This window comes from Alexandromys fortis, unplaced genomic scaffold (genome assembly GCF_014885135.2).
Source record: "Alexandromys fortis isolate MF-2015 unplaced genomic scaffold, M_Fortis_MF-2015_v1.1 scaffold_77, whole genome shotgun sequence".
Lineage (NCBI taxonomy): Eukaryota > Metazoa > Chordata > Mammalia > Rodentia > Cricetidae > Alexandromys > Alexandromys fortis.
Window position 1 is genome coordinate 5,191,235 of NW_026067967.1, and position 6,985 is coordinate 5,198,219.

The following is a 6,985-nucleotide window of genomic DNA, read 5'->3' on the forward strand; positions in this document are numbered from 1 at the left end:
TCCTCCTCCTCCTCCTTCTTCTTCTTCTTCTTCTTTCTCTTCTTCCTTCTCTTCCTCCTCTTCCTTCTTCTCCCCTCCTTCTCTTCCTCCTCCTTCTCCTCCTCCTCCTCCTTCTCCTCCTCTCCCTCTCCCTCTTCCTCTCCTTCTCCTCCTCCTTTTTGGTTTTTCAAAACAGGGTTTCTCTGTAGCTTTGGAGCCTGTCCTGGAACTAGCTCTTGTAAACCAGGCTGGCCTTGAACTCACAAAGACCTGCCTCTGTCTTCTGAGTGCTGGGATTAAAGGCGAGTGCCACCACTGACCACTGCCTGGCAGTTTGCTCCTTCTATGTGGGACCAGGGACAGAATGCAGACAAAGCCCTTTTCCAACTGAGCCTTCTCACTAGCCCTTGCTTCACTTCCCTGCCTCAGTTTCCTCATCTTTGATGTGGAGATACAGATCACTTGGCATGGTACTGCAATTGAAAGGAGGGTCATAGCACAGTGTTCAGGCCGTGCTAGGCTCTTGGTGTTAACATCCATTTCTTAATTCAGTGAAGAAATTTTTGCTAAGGATATGTAAATGCCAAATAAGCGGCTGACAGTTTGGAAGGAGTAGGGCGGAGTACAAGATCCAACCATTCCCCTCAAAGAGAGTATTTGAGACGTTTCTGAGCAGGTGTCCCCCTTACTTGCAAGCAGACAACGTAAGTCGTAAGTCCTTGTTTATCTCCAGATCTCTTTCCCATCAGGCAGAAGGACAGTTCACAGGTTAGACAACCCATGGGCAGACTGCATAGGCATTCGTGAGTCTGTCTGCCACAGAGGAGTCACCGCTTCACCTCTTGCCTTTTACAAATGTGGCTTATAAAGGCCAGGAGCCTGTGCCTTCTGACATTAGCTTTCCATTCTCAAGCTGCTGAGCCAGCAGCACACCGGGTTCAGTGACTCGCCCCCTGTCGTCTGACATCCTACAGATGCCTCATTCCATCCGGGAAGCTCCAGGCCACACCCGAGGATTTCCAGGAACTTCTGCCTCCTCAACCCCATCTCTACCCATCTGCCCACCTTTTAAGCACCCTCAGCACTGCTTAATCTTTGCTCCTGGCTGGGTGGTTCAGCCTTCTTTGTCGCAGGCTCCCCCTTGGGGCAGGTGAGGGCTTCAGCAGATCCACAGTGAGAGGTGAAAGGGCTCTGCTCAGGTACCGGGATTAATCTGGGCCCTTATGCTAAACAGGAGGTAGGACGAAAGTGTGAGGAGGAGCTGTTCTAAAGAGCTTTAAGCTTCCCAAAGCCTGGGACCATGGTCTGGCCCTTTCCTTACTCTAATTGTGAAAGTCTGCTGGGGCTTATCAGTGGGTGTCTAAATCCTATGTGACCAGCTTGGTATTTGACGGAGTATCAGACGGCAGGTGGCTAGCATTGGCTGTCACCCCTCTGTGACCCCTTGCCCGGAATCTGGAACGCCCACATCCAGAAACCTTTCTGTAGTAACTGTTGGTCTCCGAACAGAAGTGTTTTCCCCCCCAAATAAATATGTTTCCTAATTAAAACTTGCCCTTTAAAGACTCACATTTTCTCTGTTTTCTTTTCCTTGTAACATATTACAGAATCAATAAGGGCAATGCAAATATCTTTAATACACACAGTTCCAACGGCTCTAATACTGCATCTGCCTCCACAAAAGGGCCCCTTCCCCCCTCCAGGCCAGCAGATAAGCTCCCCTGGTTTGTTAAATGCCTTGGTATTTCACTCTGGATGAGAAGGCTTTGAAGGCACTTAGCTTTTCAGGAGAGTGGGGAGGGTGCCCAGCGTTGTCTGTGTTTTCACTGACAGTCTTTAATTTTTATTATTAAAATAAGGAACATTCATTATTCAAGTTAGAGAACATACAAGAACACACAAAAAAGGAAATACCTGTAAGTCATAATCCCACCAACCTGAGGCAATCATACCTAATAGTTGACAGATTTTTGTTTTTCTTTCCTTTTGCTACCCAGATATTCTTGCTAGAAGATTTCAAAGTATAATTATCAATTTTTAATTCTGTTATAATTTTTTTACATAATAACAGTGATATTTTAATGGTGTGCAAAACCAGACAAAATATACTTTAAGAGTAATTGCATAATATTATCACAAAGCTTAATTCCCTTTTTAGTTTTCATACCTGGCCTTTCAGGTTTTTTGGTGTCTGTCTCCAGCACTACAATTGATGTAGGTCTTTCGTAGACAGTGTCTCAGCCTTTGGAGCTATACCTGGGATAGCATGTGTTTTCTGTGGCCCAACACAGCCGCACGGGAACGTGTGCAGCCAACCACAGAGTTGGATTATCACACGATGATAGCAGCCTTCATTTCCCCTCTAGAACCTCTGCTTCCTTACGAACTCGCTCCACACTGCAACGAGAGTCGTTCGCTCCTCCTCCAGGTTAACAAAACTGGAAAACTGGTTGTGACTTTGGACTTCTAGCCCCACCCCATCTAGTCAGACACCCAAATGTGCTCACATCTCCAAGCTTTCCAATCTCTCCTGTCTTCTTCATTACAGCTGCCTTAGTTTACCTAAATGACTCGCTTGGTTCTATCTTTTGTCTCCCTGAGCTACCCGCCTTCCTTATTTTTCCCTCCTACTGCCGAATCATCTTGTGTCAGATACACTCAAGAGCACATCACTCCCAAGCGAAGAACCTTCAGTAGCTTTCTCCCATCCCCAGCAAGTAAGCTTAGGCTCTCCGGCTTCCATCAGACCCCTCCATCACCAAAGCATGCTTACTGCTCTACACTGGTCCAGTCATGGCCACCACATCCACATCCACGTAACTTCAAGTTCCTCCTGCATCTGTGCATGTCCTGTACTGTTCCCTGGCTAAGAGAGCAGCCCCTCTCCCTTCCCACTCTAGCCTGTCTTGAGAAGCTAACCTTGCAGGAAGCCTTTCCTGCCCCCTGAACCAGGATGGACACCATGGGCTCACACTGCCCCTTTCAGGCAGACACACCTCCATAGGTGTTTCTTCTTAAAGACAAGGACTGGCTTTGCTACTTCTTTGTTCTTGACCCGCTAAATATTTCAGCTGCCTATTCATTTACATGGGGGATAGTCTCCTATATATCCACCCAAACCAGAAATTAACATGGGCATATTATTACATACATTTTATTTACCTCTTGCCAGTTCCCCCACTAATGCGCTATCCAGAATCACATGTCACGGTTACTGTCATATCAACTGAGCTGTTCCTGTATCTGAGGCTACTCTGGAGTCCTGTTCGTGACTTTGCTGTTTTTGAATAACATGGAGCCCTCAGTTTGGAGCTGTTTTATAAGCCTCAGTGATTAATTCTGGTGCTTTACTTCCTGTAGACATATCAGAGAAATGGCATTATGCCCTTTATCATACACCATGCCAGGACCCATGATGCCTGACACTGTCCCTATAATGTTAACTTTGATGTTTTGATGAGGACGGATCCTGACAGAGTTTTCTGGTCAAAAGTTATTATTGTGTCTTTGAAAGGATCTGAATCTTGGGAGATACTCTGAGACTAGGTGATTATCTTGTTTCTCATTAAGAACCCACTGCTTTCAACCTCAGGGTCTGTCTTCCCATCGCTTGAAGAAGGTACGTAGCCTGAAGGTAATTTCCAATGTTCTCGCTTTCGAACATCCCTTATGATGCCCATCATGAGCCTCATGTTTTAATAAGGTCTCTACGTGCCACTGAAGAAATGGCACTTGCTCAGAGCATGTGTTCTTTTATTTCTCATTGTGTATTTATGAGACATGTCTAGGACACTGACGTCCAGAAAGCAGGGATGGCTGGCTTCATCCCTGAGCAGCCAGGGCCCGTTACATACCTGGTACAGATCAGATGGTCAACAGGTGCTCGCTGAAGGACATAATGTGACCGCCACTCATGATGGCAGTCAGCATGTGATGTCTACAGTGAGGGCATGCAGTTGACAAATGACTTCCAAGACTTGACATTTCCGTTAGTCTCCAAGCCTTTGCCGTTGGTCAGTGTTCGCCCATCACGAGGATTTTAAGATTAGACCGACTATAAAGCAATCTGCCCGTCTCCATGTTTGCCTTCCTGCGCACTAAAGTGGGGATACCCAGCACCCCCCATTTTTAAACCAGGTTGGCTTTGTAATCAGCACAAGGTCTCTAGGACACGTAGTAGCATGTTTGTGTGCTTGTTTTTAAAGGCCCAAGCTTCCTTCCACATCGGCATGAAATCAGCACTGTCTCACCTAGCCTTCCCAAAGCTCCTTAGAGAGAGGTAGCAGAAGGTGGGAGAGGTGAAGGAAATCACTGCCCAGAGCTTCCTAAGCACTCCAGGGCCTCCTGTCCATTGTTCTTCCTAGTGAGGTGGCTAGAACCTATTTTACAGGTGGGAATACTGAGACTGGGCCAGGGAAATACTCTGAAATCAAGTCCTACAATAGCTAGCCTGAAGCAGGCTGCGGGAGGGAAAACCTTTAGTCTCTCTGCAGAAAGCCCCTGTGAGTTCAAGCTGTCTCTTCATCACAAACAAATGTCCTTGCCTTGGTAAAGTGCTGGCAATTATGATCCAGATTCATAAGGGAAGGAAATTTTCTTGGGCTATATTCATTGCTGCCCCCCCCTGCCCCCCAATCCCCATGATTGCTACCACACGACTCAGAGCTGTTACCATGGTTTTGGAGAAGTTGTCCGAGGAAGGCCTGTCTTTAAGACATCTTGCATGCCCAAGGATGGAACCTTTAATTACCTTGGCCAAGCAGCAGCTGCGACTAGCAAAAACAACCCGGGAAAAGAGTCCGAGGTGTGGAAAAGCATTTCAGAGGGTTAGGCAAGGAAGGGGGCCAAGACCAACGGAGAGGTGTGAGGAGAGAGAGGAGTCAGGCAACACAACATACTAATAAACAACTCCTGGGGGAAGAAATGAGAACAAAAGACAAGAGGGAAGGAAGTAGAGAAAAGTAGCGACAGGGAAGGAGAAAGTTTCCGAAAGGCTGTGAGGAAGCCGGAAGAAAGGGTGAAAAAGGAATCCGAGAAAAATACTGAGCATGGGGAATTCCAGAGAGAAAATGAGATGAGGAGATGGAAAAAGCAGCCCAGAGAAGGGGAGGAAGGAGATAAGGGAAGACGTGCACACAACAGAGACGTGTGAGCGGAGAGGAGGGCGAGCGGCCACGGGAGGAGGGGCTCATCACCTGTGTGGCGCCCCCCGGCGCCGTGGTGCAGCCCTGCTCCAAGCGTGGCTTGCCGGGGCTTTTAGGATTGGCTCCCGCCTCCCATTCATGTAACCTGCGTGCTTGTGTGTGTGTGTGTGTGTCCGTGCGCGCGCGCGTGTGTGAGTGTGTCTCGCTTGCTAGCTCGCCCTGTGTGTAAGAGAGCGAGGGTGGGGGACGGAGGCAAGCAGGCGAGCAGGCAGGGAGGGGAAGAAGAGGAGGGAAGCTATTAAACACACACACTCACATACACCCGCGCGCTCACCCCCGCCCCAACCCCCAGAATCCTCGGGATTGCAGCTGTTTCATGTGGGGCAGCAGTGCTGGCAGGGACGCCGGCCGGGAGCGGCCAGGAGCCCGGCGTGTGCGTGCGACTGGAAGCTCGCTGGGGCTCCACTCCCCGCGGGAGCTATTGTTGGTCTCGTCGGAGCTGAGCGCAGAACCCGGACCTGCACCTTCTTGGGCACCTCTATCCGGCTCGTGAAGCAGTAGAACCAGCGGCGCAGTGCCTCGCCTCCCCGCCGTCCTCGTCCCCGCTTCCCCGGCGGTGGCAGCCTGCAGTCACGGTAAGGCGGCGTGATCAGCTCTACCAAAAAAAGCACCTTGGGGATCGCGGCGGCGGCTCGCCAGCTCAGTCGCCCCTCTCTGCACTCGCAGGTCCCGGCAGCTCATGCAGTTCGCTTAGGGCTCCGGGTGATGCTAACCTGCACCCTTGCTCCGCACCGGGGAGGGAGGGAGGTAGAGAAGGCGAGCCGGGCGTCTAGGTTGCCGGCAAGGCAGGGAGCTTGGAGCCCAGAGCCTCAGCCACCGCAGCGCCGGGAGTCCACCACGGACTAGTCTGGGAGCGAGTATTGGGGGAGAGTGGAGAGGTGGAAGCCAGCCCTAGACTCTGGACCGCGGATGGGATCGGTCCAGGTTCGTCTGCTGTACCCGGCTCCCTTTCCCTGCCACGGCCCAGCCGCCCGCAGCCCCTCTGCAGACTCGCCCGCCCCAGATTCCCGGCGGGCGCTGGAGGAGCCCACGAGGCGGCGCCGGGTTCCCGTGCTGCAGCCTGCCCTGCGGGGCGAGATCCAGCTGCAGCGGCCCCCGTGCGCGCTGCGGTTGGAGCCGGGAACCCGGGGACGCGACCCCCAAGCCGCACGCCCTCTGCAGCCCCACTGGCTCCTGCCTATTCTTGTCGTCCGCGTTGTTTCTCGTTCGGTTTGTCTCAGAGCGACTTGAGGTTGCAGGCGCCAGGGTGGACTCTCTGGGGGTTCACGGGTGTGAGTGTGTGACTACTTGCACCCCCCCCCCCAGCTTCGGGAAATGTGCTGTGTATTGAAATGTGATCTCTGAGCTTCTTAGTCATTTTCCTAGCGATTTAAAAACGCAGTCTTTACATTGGAGGAGCAGGCAGAAGGTGGTGGCGCGGAATGTGTGTGTGTGTGTGTGTGTGTCCACATGTAACCCAAGAATAAGCCGCTAACTACTTGGGAGGAAGGGAGGAAGGATGGCTTGAATGGCCAGTGCTTCTTGGGTTCAAAGGTGGGTTTCTCTGGTCACTACCCTCCTCTTCTCTGCCCTGCCCCCGCCTAGGCCAGGTTGGAAAGTACTGGAAATTCAATTGCGTGGTCTCTAACTTTGGAAAATTGGCACCCCTTTCAGTGGGATACGTTAAGACCGTTTCTGAACTCGGGTTCTGTGTGGGTGAGAGTTTTGCTCAGGTTAGACGTAGAACCCCTCCTCAGACCTCCACCAGTTCCCTACCGGGTCGCCATCCCCCCCCCCCCCCCCCCCCCCCCCGCACGGAGGGT

The 6,985-nt window shown here is 51.4% G+C and overlaps 1 protein-coding gene across 3 annotated transcripts in view; it reads left to right on the forward strand.

Annotated features, from left to right (window-relative positions):
* Positions 1-5,420: 5,420 nt before the first annotated feature.
* Positions 5,421-6,985, forward strand: part of Tenm4 (teneurin transmembrane protein 4) — a 652,091-nt gene continuing 650,526 nt past the window's right edge. For all 3 annotated transcript variants that reach the window (XM_050154435.1, XM_050154436.1, XM_050154432.1), the window contains exon 1: positions 5,421-5,758. The gene's annotated coding sequence lies outside the window, so the exon portion shown is untranslated. The remainder of the gene's footprint in view (positions 5,759-6,985) is intronic.